Consider the following 17,975-nt stretch of genomic DNA (forward strand, 5'->3'; position numbering starts at 1 on the left):
TTGAGTAATGTCACAGAAGTAGATAGAGATCCTGAGCCAACACTGTAGAAGGAGGCTGTATATCTGAAGATTTATAACACAATATGATACAGTCAGAGATCCACCCGGAAAGTCTCTGGGTGGAACTTGCCAAACCTTTGGCTCTATCTGCAATAGCCACGATTGGCCTGGGTGATTTCCTAAATGACTTAGTTCTGTCTAAATAAAAGGTTAACGCCATCCGAACATCCAAAGTGTGTAAAATGGCCTTCTGTCTGGACTGATGAGGCTTGGGGGGAAAAAAATGGAAAAAGGTTGATGTGAAACTCAGATGACACCTGGGGTAAAAATTTAGGGTGTGGAAGTAATGAAACTTCGTCCTTGAAAAATATTGTAAATGGAAGATCTGCCATAAGAGGCTACTTTTTCCCACCCTTGACCAGAGGTGATAGCCACCAAAAAGAGGTCTTCCAAGATAAATTAATGAGGGAAGATTGACCCGCTGGATCAAAAGGGAGGGCTCATATGGCATTTAAGTACTAAATTCAAATCCCATATAGATGTGGGTTCCTTAGGGGAAAAGGTTTCCCAGTCCTCTCAGAAACTTGACAGCTATAGGATGGGTGAAAGATTGAGAATCCCACGACCACTAATTGAAAGGCTGTTATAATCGTCAAGTAGACCTTGATAGAGCCCATAGGTAACCTTGTATTTTTTAGCTTTAGGAGGTAATCAAGGATGATTGAGAGGGAAAAATGAAAAGGAGGAACACCTTTCTGGACAGCTCACAGGCTGAATCTTTTCCACCTGAGGAGTTAAGTGTGTCTCGTGGACTCTTTCCTACTTCAACAATATCAGTTGTACCTCTTTAAAGCAAGTCAGTTCTAATCCCGTGAACCATCAAGGAGCCAGGCTTTGAGGTGAAGTATCTTCAGGCTGAGATGAAGAGTATGGCCGGTGTCCTGGGAAAGAAGATGAGGAATGGATGGATCTGATCGCCTGATAGACCACTAGGTGAATCAGGTAAGGATACCATATCTGTCTGGGCCATGTTAGGACTATTAATATAATTCTGGCTTTGTCATATCTGATTTTGTTGATCACCTTCAAAATCAGTGGTATTGGGGGAAAAGAGTACAGAAGGTTTCTTGTCCATGGAATGATGAAGGCGTCTCCCAAACAGAGCCCTCTCCCTTAAGGAAAAGTGTTTGCATTACCTCTTGGTCACTGTGGCAAAAAGGTCTATTTCTTGAATCTTCCAAGTCCGAAAAACTTGACTGAGAAGCTGAGGATTCAACTCCCGTTCGTAGTCCTGGAAGAAATGCTTGCTGAGGTTGTCTGCTAGACTGTTCTGTATCCTGGGAGGTAAGCTGCTGAAATAAGGATGGATTGGCTATGCACCAGTTCCAGAACTTTACTGCTTTAACACAAAGAGAAGGGAACTTGGCACCTCCCTATCAGTTGGTATAGAACATGCAAGCTCTGTTGTCTGTGAGAATCTTTTTGGACTTGTCCTGATTACAGGCAGGAAGTGGATGCAGGCATTCCTGATTACCTTCAGTTTGAGGAGGTTGATGTGTAGTCATGTCTCTTGGACAGATCATTTGCCCTGGACAGTGAGGGTCCCCAAGTACAGCCCCCAGCCCACCAGAGATGCATCTGTCATTACAGTGATAGAGGAAGGAGGTTGAACAAACGGAATCCCTGCACAGACATTGTCTGTATTCCTCCATCAACTGAGAAAGTCTCGAACCTGATGAGGGACTGACACCAACGTGCTTATGATGTGTTTTTTCAGAGTATAAACGGTCCTGAGCCAGTCCTGCAAGCAACGAAGGTGGACCATGGCATATGGCATCACAAAAGTGCAGGCTGCCATGTGTCCAAGTAATTGAAGACAACTTATTGATGTCTGTAGACTGACGAATCTTTGAGATGAGAATCTGTTGGGGGGAAGATAAGCACTTGCTGATATGGCATCCAAGTAAGTTTCTATGAACTCTATTCTTTATACTGGGCTCAAAATGGATTTCTCAATGTTGAGCTGCAATCCCAGTGCATGGAATAGGTATATCGTTGTCTTTATGGTGTCAAAGACCTCATTGTAAGACTGGCCCTTGAGCCAGTCATCAAGGTATGGAAAAATGATTATTCCCCAACATTGGTGGTATGCTGTGACCTTTGGGGCAGACAAAAGGCCAAACAGGAGCACTCAATACTGAAAGTGATCCTGGCCTACTGAAAAATGCAGGAATAGTTTGTGAGATGGGTGAATTGTGATGTGAAAATAGGCATTCTGAAGGTCAAGGGGTGAAAACCAATCCCCTAATTCAAATGATGGAATTATAGTTGAGAGAGACACCACCCTGAATTTTTGAGACTTGACCAAGTTGTTCAGGAGTTTTAGATCTAAAATTGTTCTTCCCCCCTCCATTCTTTTTCAGGACCAGAAAGAAGTTGGAATAAAACCTCTTCCCTCTCTGCTGAATAGGAACTGGTTCTACAGCACCCATTGGTAGAAGTGAGCTGAATTGCTGTAACTGGTGCTTGTGAGAGGGGTCCTGAAGAGGGACGGGGAAGGGTGATAAATGCATAGCATACTCAACCTTAAAACCTCCAGCACCCTTTGTCCCTTGTGATTCCCTCCCATGTGGAAAGAAAGTAGGAGAGAGAGTTTCTGAAGGGTGGGAGGTGGGGAAAATGGTGTATATGCAGCTTGGTGTTGTGGGATATTTCTGGGTTCTCAACCAGCCTGTCAAAAATTACACTTAAATGATGATGATTGAGGAGCAGGCACAGAGGGAGCAGGTGCTCACTTCCTCTGGAATCTTGACTTTTTCCTGGGTGGTCTCAGGGATCCTGAGAATGAAGCAAGGCAGGATCTTTGAGCCGTTTGGTATTTATTAAACCTTTGTTTGTTTGTAGGTGTGTAAATCCCAAGAAATTGCAGCATGGCTCTGAAATCCTTATGGGTACACAGCAAATCATCAGTGGACTCAGCGAACAGTTTGAGGCTATCAAAGGGAAGGTCCTTAACCGTGTTTTGGACCTCCCTTGGGAATCCAGACAGCTGGAGCCAGGATGCCCTCTTCATGACACTGCTGTAAGATGGCAGTGTTGGCTGCATCCAACAAGGCCTGTAGTGATGTTCTAGCTAACAGCTGATCCTTGTTAATAATAGCCTGAAACTGGTCATGCTGATCAGCCAGCAGATGTTCAATAAAGGTAGTGAATTTGGCATAATTTGAGTGAATGTACTTAGCCATAAGAGCTTGATAGTTTGTGATCCTAAACTGAAGAGTCATGGATGAGTAGGTCCTTCTGCCAGACAGATAAAAACATTTTTGGTCCTTATATGGTGTGGCCTTTGCATGATGTTGTCTGCCACATTCATTCACGACCTCCACAACCAGGGAATTCAGTGTTAGATGGGGGAACAGAAATTCACTCTTTAGTTGGGACATAGTATTTCTTATCAGCCTGTTTACACGTTGGTAGAATCATCGCAAAGATCTCCCAGAGGGATTTTGCAGGATCCAACAGGGCCTCATTAATAGGCAGGACAACTTGGGTAGAAGGAGTCCATTAGAGGATGTCCAGGAGCTTATGTTGTGACTTCCTGACCTCTCCTAAGGGAACTGGATGGAATCCGAAATACATTTAATTAACTCTTGAAAGTTTCTGAAATCATCAGCCACAGTTGATGGAGGAGGCATAACTGCTTCATCTGGGGAAGATGACGAAATATTGTTTGGGGACTAACCTCTTTATCTGTGCCCTGCCCTCCTGCTCCTCAAAGGATTCTTATGCCTCAGGTAATGGAGGAGGAGCAGATGGAGTAGAGGAGCGTCTCTCCCTGTATTCCCCATAAGAGAGCCCAGGGGCATGGGAAAATTGCTGACCATATGCAGCCCAAGGATCCTAGTATAGCCATTGGGGAGGTCCAGAAGGAATTGCGGGGTGGCATCTAAGGGTGCTCAAACTAGGTTGGGGAAACACAGGCCTGTCTTTGGTGCAACTCCCCCCTCTTGTCAAAAGCATTAGGATGGAAATCCCTTATCTGAAGTGCTGGGGAACCCTGGATTGAAATCTTTGAATTGGAGGAAAATACCTCCTCTTCAAGAGGGGAAACCCCAGCACTCTCTGAAGGTCTTGGAGAATCAAGTGATAGCAGGGAAAGGTCCCACCTCAGATAGACCCAGGTGAACGTGCCAAAGTTGACAGGGCACTGTGTTCAGTCAGTGACTGATGTCTGGGGGGGTGTGTCTCCTGCTTTGGATCTGAGGCCAATTGGAGAGAACGCACCATCATTGAGAGTCTCACTTTTAGCTCTCGATTCTTCTTGCCTTGCCCTTAAAAGCGGTGCAGATGGAGCACTTTTGTGGGGTATGAGGCTCTCCCAAGCAGCAATAAAATGGGAATGCCCGATGCTGACCAGGATGGCGTCCCGGCAAGAGATGTATTGCTCGAAGCCTGGACAACCTGGCATACCCCAGGGCAACAATATGTAGCAGGGGAAGTTTCCTCAAAGGGGAAAGGGAACAGAAGAAAGTCTCCCTAAATTCTTAAATTAAAAGCAGGCGCGGATTTAGAGTTAGTGGGGTCCTGTGCGCAAATGACGATTTCCCTTAGTTGCTGTTATGCTATTGCCAAGACAGCAAAAAAATGGTGAAGCAAAATTCTTTGCTAGACTACTTCAAAAAACCACGTTTAGAGCACAGTTTGCAGAATAAGTTTGCAGAATGCTGAAAGCCTGGACCGATTCACGACTTGCAATGCTGATTAAATTTGGTCCTGCATTTTGAGGTCCCCCTGTCATGGGGACCCTGTGCCACCGCATGGTTTGTTTCACGGTAAATCCACCATTGATGAAAAGTAAACAAAATAACTAAAGAAAAAACAATAAACTAAAGAAGGGTAACTAGGCTAAGAGACTTTGAAAGTCAACCACTGACTCAGGCTGCGGTGGTTGAGAAGGAACTGAGGGTGGTTCACGCCCAGCCCTCGATAGCCTCAGAGGGTGGCACCAGGAAGCGCAGGGCTCATGCGCGAGCTGGACAGGCACTACTACCAAAAATCTCCAATTAAAGGTACAAGGGGTGTGAGCATACCTGAAGTGGAGCACCTATAGGGATACTACTCGAAGAATTAACCATTACATAATATTTAGTGTGAACACCAAATCATGGCCCAGCTTGGGAGGCTATGTAGGGGAGTAGAGGAGCATAAGATGCCTCCTTTCTCTCCTCTGTGGGTTTCGCGGACTGTTGATAGTTGCGTCGGACAGAGAAAGAACAATTGGCACAGGCCTGGTAGACTTCTCCTGTACACATGGGCAGGAAGCGATAGGGAGTGGACAGAGTCTTGGCTCCACCCCTTAATGTAGCTGGGCTGGTGCCAGGTATCAGGCTGGTGCAGAATACTTCACCAGCGAGGAAGGGGAAAAACCGGAAGGCAGCGTGTGACGGGGAGAGTCAAAATCAGCCTTCTGGGCTGCTCCCGGGGCAGTGCAGCAACACACTGCCCCATGCTTAGGCAAACCACAGTTTAGCCCACAACATTTGCTTTTTCCATGTACATACCTGGGAATCACCTTGTTTGCTACAACATTTGCAGAAAGTGAACACATAAAGGATACAAACGGCAACAAATTCAGGTTTTTATCTGATTAAATATTCACGGAAGAAGCACTGAGATCTTTACTCAGCTCTGCATAAAGCTCTGGGGAGATATCCAGAGTAACAATAATGCCCACATATCTACACCAGCAACACCATCACAGGACCTAACCAGATCAGCTACAACATCACCAGTTCATTCACCTGCACGTCCACCAATGCCCCTCTGCTATGTACATTGGCCAAACTGGACAGTCACTACGTAAAAGGATAAATGGACACAAGTCAGATATCAGGAATGGCAATATACAAAAACCTGTAGGAGAACACTTCAACCTCCCTGGCCACACAATAGCAGATGTAAAAGTAGCCATCTTACAGCAAAAAAACCTTCAGGAGCAGACTCCAAAGAGAAACTGCTGAGCTTCAGTTCATTTGCAAATTTGACACCATCAGATCAGGATTAAACAAAGACTATGAATGGCTAGCCAACTACAAAAGCAGTTTCTCCTCCCTTGGTGTTCACACCTCAACTGCTAGCAGAGGAACTCACCCTCCCTGATTGAACTAACCTCGTTATCTCCAGACTGATTCTTGTCTGCATATTTATACCTGCCTCTGGAAATTTCCATTACATGCGTCTGACGAAGTGGGTATTCACCCACGAAAGCTTATGCTCCAATACATCTGTTAGTCTTAAAGGTGCCACAGGACTCTCTGTTGCTTTTTACAGATCCAGACTAACACGGCTACCCCTCTGATACTTGACAATAATGCTTTACATTTCTATAGCACTTGCCTTCTGATGCTCTCTGGGGGCTTTGTGAACATTAATGAATCTAGCCTCATATGCCAGGTAAGTATTCATGATTACTTCTTAAAGATGGGCAAACTGAGGCACAGAAAGGCTAGTACAAAGTCACACAGGGAGTCATGGACACGGCTGGGAACAGAACACTGAGGCCAGGTTCTGATCTCACTGACACCTTGTTTTACACTAGTATAAAACTATTGACTTCAGCAGTGTTACTCTTGATTTACACCAGTGTTAATGAGAGGAAAATCAGGCCCTAAGTTTCCTGACTCTCTCTCTGTACTTGAGCCACAAGCTTATTCTCTGTCTTCAAACAGTCTCTGCATTCTCTCTCACTCCTGGTCTCAACAGCATATTTTCAGTCCTCTCCCTCCCTGCCTGGTCTCTGCTGGTTTAAATCTCTCCTTGGTCTCAGTGCCTTTGATTTTTCACTTCACTCTATCCTTCTCACTCTCTCATTTTTCTTTTCTTAGTAACGGATCACCCCCTTTCTGTGACTCTCTCTCTGACTAGCTGCTCTTTAGATTCTCTCTTCTCTGATCTCCTCAACTGTCACTTCTCAACTGCAGCACAGTATTCCAGCCCCCACATCCCATCTGCCTTTTAAAGGGTTTATCATAAGCAGGGGGCTTCTTTTTTCACAGTTCTTTTACTTTACAAAATCCAGGTCAGTCGAGAGAGAGGGTTCGGATGCAGTGGTGGCTAACCTGGGGCCCTTGATACTCTAAATTGTGGCCCTCAGCTGTGTCAAGAAAGAAAGTGTATTTGGTTATGAATGGAAATGTTTGAATCAGTACTACAGGGAGTGGTGCAGGGCCCTGCCTCCTACTGCTTCCCCCGCAGCCCCAGGCACAGCTCTGATGTCAGCAGGGGGTGCTTTGAGCAGCTTGCGGTCCCTTCCCTGCTGCAGCTGCTCAGCAGCTCCCCTGCTGGCTGCCTGCTGCATTGCAGTAGCAGTGGCTGCTCTATTGCTGGCTTCCTTGCCAGGCTGTGAGAGGCCAGGGAAAGGAGCACAGGCACTTGACTGAATCTGCCTGAAGCTAGGGAGCAAAGTATAGCCCACCTCTTCCACACATAGCCACCTGGAGTAGCTCAGGCTAGGCAAAAAGAAGTGGTTACGAACCAGCAACTAGTTAGAGCTCTCTAATTCTCTGCCCCAGGCCTGGTACAGGTTAGAGCTAACTGTGGCCCCCCCACAAGCAACTATCCACCAGCAGGGAATAGCTGGAGTGCAGTGCGCTCCAGTCACTCTACCTCTCTGCCCCCAACAGGCCCCGTGCGCCAGAGACTGTGAGAAGGGAGGTGTAGGAACTGGCTATGCCAGCTGGGGACCTGTGGGTAATTTCTTCTCCCTTTGCACTGCCCAAGTCATGCAAAGGGAGAGGAGAGGGGAAGACAATTTGCTCAAGAATATTGATTGTGGCCCCTTGTCCCTTTAAAAATGATATATCTGGCTCTCAAGATTAAAAGTTTGGATACCACCAATTTAGGGCAATGTTCAGAGCCACAGGGGTCTCTCTCTCTCTAAAAAAATAATATATGGAGATATTCTATCCCCTAGAACTGGACGGGGCCCTGAAAGGTCATCGAGTCCAGCCCCCTGCCTTCACTAGCAGGACCAAGTACTGATTTTGCCCCAGATCCCCAAGTGGTCCCCTCAAGGATTGAACACTCAACCCTGGGTTTAGCAGGGCAATGCTCAAACCACTACACTCACTTCTTCCTGTGTGTGAGAATGGAATTTTCACCTTCAGAAGCTATTCCCTGGAGAGCTCAGGGAGTTGGAAGCTGCAAGGGCCCTGCAGTCTGATTCCATCAACTCCTGGTGTGACCTCAGATTTGTCACTCTGACCCTCCATCCATACTGAGTAGAAAGGTGGAACCTATCTGAAATGCAGCTCCTTTAACTACGCTGAACAATCTCAGATAAACCACAACCCAAATTCATGTGCAAAAATATGCACCCTTCATCAGCAGCCTTGTCTCAAAATACACAGACAGCTTCTGAGACTTATAGTTACCATTTGGGACCAGCATTTTCTCAGTAAGTAAGTGACTGCTCTCCTCTACAGATGTATGATACATGTGATCTAACACACCCTATGCCGTAGATCAGGTTCCCTTTGCATTAGAGTGTGGTGCTGGCCTGGACAACTTCATACCTTCAATGTCCTATGAAACTCTGAGCATAGGTTGTGGGAGGGCTGGGGGGTTGGGAGTGGAGTGAGGTCACACGGTGAGATAATGTATTGGCTTTTCAGCTATGCTGAGAACTGGTTCAAATTCTGCTTGGGCATGAGTGTAATGCCACCTGCCTGGCAATGTGCAAGTTTTCACGTAAACCCTAAATGTGAGGGAATGCCTGTCTCTGTCTACCAGTGACCAGAGGCAGCTAATCACTAGAAATTCGTCACTAGTAGTCCTTCTGAACACTCACAGACCAGCCACCATACATGAACATGCACAGACCGCATACTGAGCACCCTCTAACTCCATGGATACATGAACAGACACAAATATATACATGTGCATACACACACATGCACATATGTATGGTCATATAGACACCAGTGCATTTATGCAAGTGTGCACACACACACATGCACTGGGGGGGGTGTCTGTCTGCACTCTGCAGTGCATACATGCATGTAGACATCTCCCCCCCGCCACACCCACACCCCTCAGTGCACACATGCACGCACTCACCAGGCACACACAATGCATTGTTACATCCCCCTCAGGTACACAAACAGACAACAGTCATGCACCATACACCTCCACCCCCATGTCCATAAACACACAATATGCTCACACATGCTCCGGTAGTGTCATGCATACACATACATTCCTAGCTCCTGCAGTTACGCAGGAGTTAATGCAAGGAGGGAATGGAAAGGAAATAAAAAGCAAAAAGTTGAAAGGCCAGCACATGATTCTTCTCCCAGCACATCTGTGAATCCTGGAGCGCGAGAGTAATTGTCTGCAATGAGTCAGACCAAAGGCACAAGGAAATGGTTGCCATAGCAACCCCTCACTGCTCTAATTCAGCTCGGAATTAAAATGATATCAAATAATTTGCAAGCAAAGGGAATGTGGCAAAGTCACCGGGTGCCAATCTCAAGAGTCCAGCTGTACGTGAGCCTCTCCTGAGCCAATGTCAAGGGCTCCTTTCCCTTCAAGCACGACTGCAACAGCAATCAGAAGAGCCAGAAAGGGGAGTTTGATGGATAACCCTTGGCCAGGCAAGTTCTGCTGTGCACAGACAAGAACCGGCTCCTGGAGTCCCACACTAGAACGGGCTTCAAACCAATGGATGGGGGGTGGGAGGGGCAGATTTCCCAGGGAAATGCCCCTCCCAGTTTCTAAATGAAAAACCCATCTCAGTCTACCAGCCAGCCTGTCCCTCAGAAAAAAAGTACCCTGAAGGAGGATCATCCCAGCCAGCCAGAATGCAGGGATGCTGCACAGATATTGAGCCTCAGTGTCAGGGTTATTCCTCTGTTATGCGCAGCCTTGCACTCTGCTTTACATAAATGCCTGCTTTCCCCCAGAATAAGTGGTGCAATGTACAAATCTCTGCTCAAACTGTCTGAGGGGGTCTGACTGCTATCATTAAATATTTACCACTGCAGTAGCGACCAGTGGCCCTGGTCAGGATCAACACCTCATTGCGCTAGGTGCTAGAATACTGCTGTACAAACACATAGGGAGACAGTCACTGCCCTGGAGAGCTTACAATCTAAAACGAGAACAAATGGCTAATGGGAGGAGGAAAAGAAAACAACAGACATACAAGCACAGCTGTCAGCATGATAACAGGAGCATATCATCTTAGGTTTTTTGGGGGGGAGGGGTTGATCTTTGTTGCTAACATAAATGACCCATACTTTATTATTAGATCCTGGGCCTAGCTGCCGCATTCTCTATTTTTATTGCTTACTTTATTCAGCCGAGCCTAATGTGCCTTGTTTGGTATTTGAACTCTTGTTAGGAGTGGTTTTACCATAGCACGTAGCTATCCTAGTCATGGACCAGGACCCCCTTGTGCTAGGGGCTGTACAAACACAGGACAAAAGGATGGGTCCAGCCCCCAAGGGGCTAACAATCTAAACATAAGACGAGGCAGCAGATGGATACAGATTGATAGGTGATTACAAGGAAGCAATGAGGCAATATTGGTCAGCATGATCAACAGTGGCTTTTGCACACCAGCATCCCCGGGGCTGCTGAGGGCTAGGTCAGCCGTAAGCTGCTCTAACGTAATAGCCCCCAAAAGGCTGTTCTGCCAGCTGGGGATTGCTGGAGTGCAGCAGTGGTCTAGCCCCACACCTTCCCCCACTACGCGCCCTTCCCAGGCCCAACTGCTCACTTCCAGGGCACTGCCCTTCTAGAGGCTATGGAACCACTGCCCAGTACAATGAAGTGCTGTTTTCCCCACTCCGAAGTTGACTGTGGAAGAAGGAGAGGTTTGAGGAGCTGCTCAGGGATTGGGGGGGTGGGCAGGAGGGAGTGACATAAAGATGGAGGCAGCAGATATAGCAACAGCAGGTGATGGACAGGGAGCGAGTTGCCCTTTCCCTTCTCCGCCCAAGGTACCCAGGGATTCTACTGCTTTCTCTGCCAATGGAGCGCAATCCACCTGGCACACCAGGCTGCCTTACATCTAGGTAACACCCCACCAGCGCAGAGAAGTTCCTGCCCTAGAGCAATGATGTCACACACTGCAGCTGACGATGATGGGGGGGAGGGGGAGGACACTCCTTTAGAATACTGCAGTGTTTATTTGTAAGAACTGGTCTATACGTGATTTTTGTATCCCTATAACTATGTCAGTTTCTGAACCAATATAATTGAAGTGGTGCAACCCTCTAGTGTGGGTGCAGTTATTTCAGTAGAAAGGTGCTTCTGTTGATAGCGCTTGTTCCTATAAGTTTAAGCCTCTTTATACCAGTATAACTGCATCCACACTAGACAGTTGTATTGCTTTAACAATACTGGTTTCTAAACCAGCATCACTATAGTGACCGGCCCTGAGTGATGCCACAGCAGCAGAATGGCTGATAAAGTCACCTGCACCCCATCTCTCTGCCAGAGGGTAATACACATCATACAGGCCGAAGTGAGGGTGGAGAGAGACTTTAAATTGGTGAGCAACCGCTTTTCAAATGAAAGGCTTCCCACGGCTGTCTTTACGACTTAAGCTAGACTGGCGGCCTAGAGGTGAAAGATTTTATATCCTGCTATCAATCTCCCAGACCAGTCAGCTTCAAACACCTTTTGAAAATCTTACTAAGCACTTTTGAAAAGCTGGCCCCAAGGATGGGTGCTGTGCCCTTCATCCCCCTGAGCCTCAGGTCTCCTTCTGTAAAATGGGGAGAATAATCCTTCCTTCTCCCACCCTGTGTCTGCCTTCTTTCTTAAGCTTGTGAGTGCTTGGGGTCAGGGACTGTCTCTTACGACGTCTATGTGCAGTACCAGTTTTGGCTGGGGTCCATAGGCACAAGTGTAATGCAAACATTAAGTGATAGCTTTGAATATAAACAGAGAGGAAGATTACAGGACGAAGTCAAACAAAATATACCCTTAGCTCCTGAATCCCTATTTTGATGCCCTGTCAGTTCTGTTGGGCAGTCTAGGACTTTCCTTCATGTCCCAAGGCTTGGCAGGTCCCAGCTTGGCTCCCATCCCTGACCCATGGCAACAACAGCAAGGAGCTCTTGAAAAGGAGCCCATATTTGTTCATGCTGTGACGAGATCAGATGCCAGCCAAACAACGCACTCGAGGAGAAGGTCATGCAGCGAAAGAGACGTCACAGGCAGCCCAGAGAGACAGCTAAACTCCCGCTCAGCCTCCAGCAATTGCACTGGGACTCTAAATCACTAAAGGAATATGTCAGCAGCTGCAATGTGACTGCAGTGGCTTCCCCCTGAGAAGGCTAAAGCCCCAGGTTACTGACTCACATGGGAGAACAGTTGACACAATGTTATTTAAAGCAGGGTTAAGAAGGGTTCAATTACAATTATTTCTAGTGAAGTTAGTGCTAAAGAAAGGTACTGGATTGACATCCCCAGAGACTACCTCCCTTCTTATTAATTATAATTAATATCCTAGCCCTTAGTTAATATTTGCACAATGCTTTGAAATTGCAAAGCGCAATATATCTGGTAGGTATTTTTAATTCACAAAAACAAGTACAGCATAGGCAGTAGCAGTACAAACTTCTCCTACACTGCTCCCCATCTACGACTGATTCTGGGTCCTGGCTGGCCCCTAGTTTCAAAGGGCCTAAACTGGCCAGAACTGGCCACCTGGGAATACCTTTTGGAGTTGGGTGAGACCCCCCCGCCGGTCTAGAGCCAGAAAATAGTTCTATGCTGCTCCCCCTCACAGCACCTGGTGTGGGGTATGGCCAGGAGCACGAAAGAGGGGTCTTGGCCAGAGCACATTGCACTTTATCTATTCTGATCCATAGAAGGCCACAGCAGTACAGCATAATTTAGAGCAGCCCCAGGGTTGCTCTAGTTTACATATCCGGAATCCAAGAGCTGCAAAGGTGGTGCTGAGTCTTCTTTTCCCCCATCCCTCTCAGTTCCTGCACTGATCCCAGCTTAACTAATGAGTCTTCACCCTGACCTGGAGGCAGCACTTCTAGGTTTCAGAGGGTAGTTCAGTCTCCAGCCCATTCTGTCCTGGGCCTTATTATTGACCTGAGCTGACAATGTAGAGGAGTAAGGCTTTCACATATGATGACCAACCCCTGCCCTGGCTCTCCAGTCCCCCAGTTTCCTGTTCCTAATTATTTTATAATTCTCTGACAGAATCCAGGTTTATGTCACCTTGTTTGTTTGATTTTGAGGGTTTGCCTTTCACAGCATCGAGGGGAGTGAAACTCAGCTGCCAGAACAAAGGGGACACGGCTCTTTAGGTATTTGGAGCTCCCAACAAGAAGAGGTGCTGTGGGGGCTTGCTCCTTGCAGGCCCTGTTATAAATCCCAGACTTGAGTTTATCACTGCATGTGTTATGGATATTTTGGAATGCACTGGAATCTCCCCAAGCATCAGCAAGTCAAGCACGTGACAGTTACAGCCACTGGCAGGATGACAGGTCATTTCATAGAGGACACTTTTTAAAATGGCATTTAAAAACCCCTCCAAACCCCTGTTTATATGATTCTGACATAACTTGTCCAATAACTACAAACCCATTCCATTATAGGGTATACTGGGAACAGTGCAAATTCTGAATAAGAAGAATGAAAGACATTATATACGTGTAAGATTGTAAAGTGGTTGCAAATGTAGGCTCCTGGCCAACAATTGGCTCCATACAGGCAGACCCATATACCCACACTGAAGTCAATGGGGCTATGCACGGGTGCGGGGACAGCCCATGTGGATCATTTGGGGCCTGTATAGAGAAATTACTTTGCACATCACTGTTGTGCTGCCACCTCTTGGGTGAAATATGGCAACTCTTCAACAATGAGCTACAAAACAGGGAGAGAAGAATACCTGAGTCAATGGAAAGTGCCGAGAGAATTTAAGTACATAGAAAGGCATTACCTACCTGGAACTGGCTATGTCTTCCAAACAGGTTTACCCATGACAAGAATCATGGTATCTTTAAGGAACACACGTGATCAGGATTTCATGTTTATGTCTCAGGTGAAAACACCATGATCCAGATGCTCAAAGGTATTTAAGCTCCTTACTTCCATTGAGCTGAGGACCTGGGCCCATGTTCCTAAATACACCTCAATGCTGCACTCAGAGTGAATACCTCTGGACATCAGTGGGTACTTCAGTCTCTATGCCAGTGGTCCCCAACCTTTTTCGTCTGGCGGGCACCAGACGACGAGCCACCGCGGACCGTGGCCGGCGGACGAGCATCCGCTGAAATGCCACCGAGAAGCAGCAACGTCAATAGGCGTCGCTGCCGAAATGCCACTGACAAGCAGCGTCATCCAGAGGCGTTGCCACCGAAATGCTGCCGAAAATCAGCGGCATTTCGGCAGCAACGCCTCTGGATGACGCTGCTTGTCGGCGGCATTTCGGCGGATGCTCGTCCGCTGGCCAGTACGTGGGTGCACATAGATGCCTCGGCGGGCGCCATGGCGCCTGCGGGCACTGCGTTGGGGACCACTGCTCTATGCCATTTTATTCTCAGTTGGGAATGCTAGCCATAGTGTCAGTTGATGGCAGTTTTTATGGTAATGTCTGCGATGAGAACCATCAACTTATTTCACAGCAGTCTCTGAACAGCCTTGGGTTGGTAATAATTTTAAGATTACTTATGACCTAGATTGGATTTGAAATGGTGGTTTAGAGGTGAAAGAATCCATATTATATTATCACTCCCCTGGGAAGTCAGTTGCTCCTCAACGGCCAATAACACTTTGAAAGGTTTTATTTTCCATTCAATTTCAGTGGGACACGGTAATACCAGGCTATAAAATATTTAGGAATGACAGCATATGTTTCTCTGGTAGGAGAGTAGCATTATATGTAAAAGAAAGCATAGAGTCAAATACGGTAAAAATTTTAAATGAAAAACTGTATCATATTATCTCTAGGAATAGAAATTCCATGTTTGAATAAAAAGGGTATAGCAGTAGGGATATACTACCAACCACCTAACCAAGATGGTGACAGTGACTGCAACGCTAATGGAAGTTAGAGAGGCTGCAAAAGCAGAAAGCGTACATAGGCGGCAAGTTATATGGGCCCGTGCTCCACCAAAATTTAGGAACGTGGGCCTGGCTCCACCAATGTTTGGGATTACCGCGCTTTGGGGCCCCCCATGCTTTAGGGTGACGCGGGGTCCAGGGTGGCCTGGGAGGTTAGCAGGGGGCCTGGTACCAGCAGCAGCGAGTGACCCGGCCCCAGTCCACCCTGCTCCACGCCACCACGCTGGCTCCCGGCGTCGCTCAGGGGATGGGGCGGAAGCCGGAAAGAGGTGGGGTGGGGGTGGGGGCTTGAGAGAAGGAGTGGAATGGGGGCAGGGAGGGGGTGAAGCAGGGGTGGGAAGAGGCAGGGAGGGGGGTTGGGGGAAGGGGTGGAATGGGGGCAGGGCCTGGGGCAGAGAGGGGGGTTGTCCCAGGCCCCGCATCTCCCTAGGGATGGCCCTGCATGCATAATATCTTGTTGTTATGTCCACGATAGTTAAGCTTGTGTTCGCATTCTGGTTATAATCCCCCAGACATCTGCCATCCGCAAGAACTGAAAGATAGGACTTGATAAAATGCTGTCTTCTTGCTCCACTGCTACCAATGTCAGTTTGAGATATTACTATTCAAGGCTAGGCACATACGCCCCTGCAACAGTACTCTTCAGTGTGATGAAAAGAAGTGTCTTTCCACCTAGCAATAAGGCCATTCTTATCCCGATTTCTAAGAAATGAACTATTGTAACAGAACAATTTGAAAATCCTTTCAAGATCCATGTGCATAATATATAAATCAAGTAACCTGGATATTCAGCAGTTTCTTAACAGACTTGCCTCCTGTTCTTTTATTCCTCTGGTGCTGAGTCATCTGCACTTGCAAACATGACTGTCTCCTGAATTGAAGTTCTAACTCCAAGATGGCTGGCTAAAACACCCAAACATCCACTTTCCTGAGTTCCTGAAACAAAACTCCAACTTCCAGAGCAAATCTCAAACTCAGCTACCTCCACTAACAGATTTCCAAAGGGTTGTTTTGGTTATACTTAATGCTCATTTCCAGAATATTTTGCTCCCTCTGGAAATACCCAATGGTCCCCACATCACGTTATTGTTGTCAAGCCTTCCTGACTAAGCCATTGGGCTGAAATGTGGAATTTTTTAAAATTAAAAATTAGGTTGCATAAAAATGTTCGTAAAATAATGAGTGTATGCATTAGCCCAGTGGTTCCCAAACTTGTTCCGCCGCTTCTGCAGGGAAAGCCCCTGGTGGGCCGGGTCGGTTTGTGTACCTGCCACATCCGCAGGTTCGGCCGATCACGGCTCCCAGCGGCCGCAGTTCGCTGCTCTTGGCCAATGGGAGCTGCTAGAAGCAGTGGCTCGGCCCGCTCCGCTTTCATATGAGTATAATCTAATTATTTAATATGCAAGCAGCTGTACATGCATTTTATCAAGTCCTATCTTCCAGCTCTTGTGGATGGCAGATGTCCCGCCCCTGCTTCTGGGAGCAGCTAGTCATGGAACCTACAAAGGGAGAAGCAATTTTTGATTTAGTCCTAAGTGGAGCACAGAATCTGGTCTAAGAGGTAACGATAGCTGAACCAGAGAGGTATTTCCAGACAATGGGAATGCAATTTACGTAGAAGGTAAACAGGACCATCGAACCAACAAGGGGAGGAGAGAACCATCCAACATTACAGCAAGGAGAGAAGATTGCAGGAAACAGATCAATCTGCATTTTAGCAAACACCAGTGAAAGGAGAAACCATCATGTAAGTTCCTTCACAAGGAGACTCCATGTTGCCTTCCTCAGAGCTTGAATGAACTTTATTTTGGTGGGTAACTTTCAGAAGAATCCATTTAAAAGGTGCACTGGACTATAAAGAGAGGGGCAAAGAACCCCAATTTATCTTTCAGATAAGGCAAATGAACCGTATACTTTGGATTTTCTGGGAGATCATGACCAGAGGGGTGGTCAGCCAACTTGCTGGAAGGTAAATTGATAAGGAAACTACCTTGAACAAAGGCCGTAGCTTGTTGTGTTAAGTCTTAGCCTCTAGAAAGCATTCTTATTTGCTTGTAACCATTTCTAACTCTATCCTTCATACTTGAACTCACTTAATATCCTCTCCTTTTGTTAATAGACTTGTTTTACTTTGAATCTAAACTAACCCAGTCTGCGTTTGATTTAAAGTGAATGTTAACTCCAGCTGATGTGGCAAGCTGCTGGGTACTGTACCTTTAAAGGAACAAACACACCTTACTATCTCTCTGAATGGTCCAGGAGAGGGTTGATCATTGCAGAACACATGATTTGGGAAAATTTAGGACTGGGGGCTGTTGGGACCATCTTGCCAAGTGTAACTAAAGCTGGTGGAGGCCAGAGTGTGGCAGCAGTATAACAAGCAGGCTGCTGGAAACAGTGCTGCACCAGAGCTGCCCCCCCGCCACACACACCCATACACCATGCTTGTCTGCTGACTGGAGCATCCAGTCAAGCAGCTACAGCAGAAGATCATTTTGAGGCACTCAGGGTTACAGGGCAGGCAGTGACACACAACCCCTCACTGGTCTGGATTGCACCGCAGAACGTGACCGGGTGTTCTATAAATGTGAGATCATTATCTTCCAATAGTACACATGGAATTCAGTGAAACTCCTTCAAAGAGGGCACAAGGCTTAGATTTACAGGGAATGGTGGGAATTTACATGAGAGAATTTCAAAGTCAGCAGAATTACTGGAGGTAGAGGCACATCTCATTCTTTTGAAACTCAGCATAAGCATCACAAATACTCCATCGGCCCAAACACAGTACAATGATCTCAAAGCTCCAAAACTACCCACTGTGCAAGCTTTCTGCTCTACAATCAATGACTGCACCAATCCATAGACTCATAGAT

General features: G+C 46.8%; 1 protein-coding gene across 1 annotated transcript in view; it reads right to left on the reverse strand.

The window, feature by feature from the left end:
- The window catches only part of CACNA2D4 (calcium voltage-gated channel auxiliary subunit alpha2delta 4), a 163,212-nt gene that overhangs the window by 59,152 nt on the left and 86,085 nt on the right, over nucleotides 1-17,975 (reverse strand). The window lies entirely within an intron of this gene.

Source organism: Emys orbicularis, chromosome 1 (genome assembly GCF_028017835.1).
Source record: "Emys orbicularis isolate rEmyOrb1 chromosome 1, rEmyOrb1.hap1, whole genome shotgun sequence".
In the NCBI taxonomy this organism is placed as follows: Eukaryota; Metazoa; Chordata; order Testudines; family Emydidae; genus Emys; species Emys orbicularis.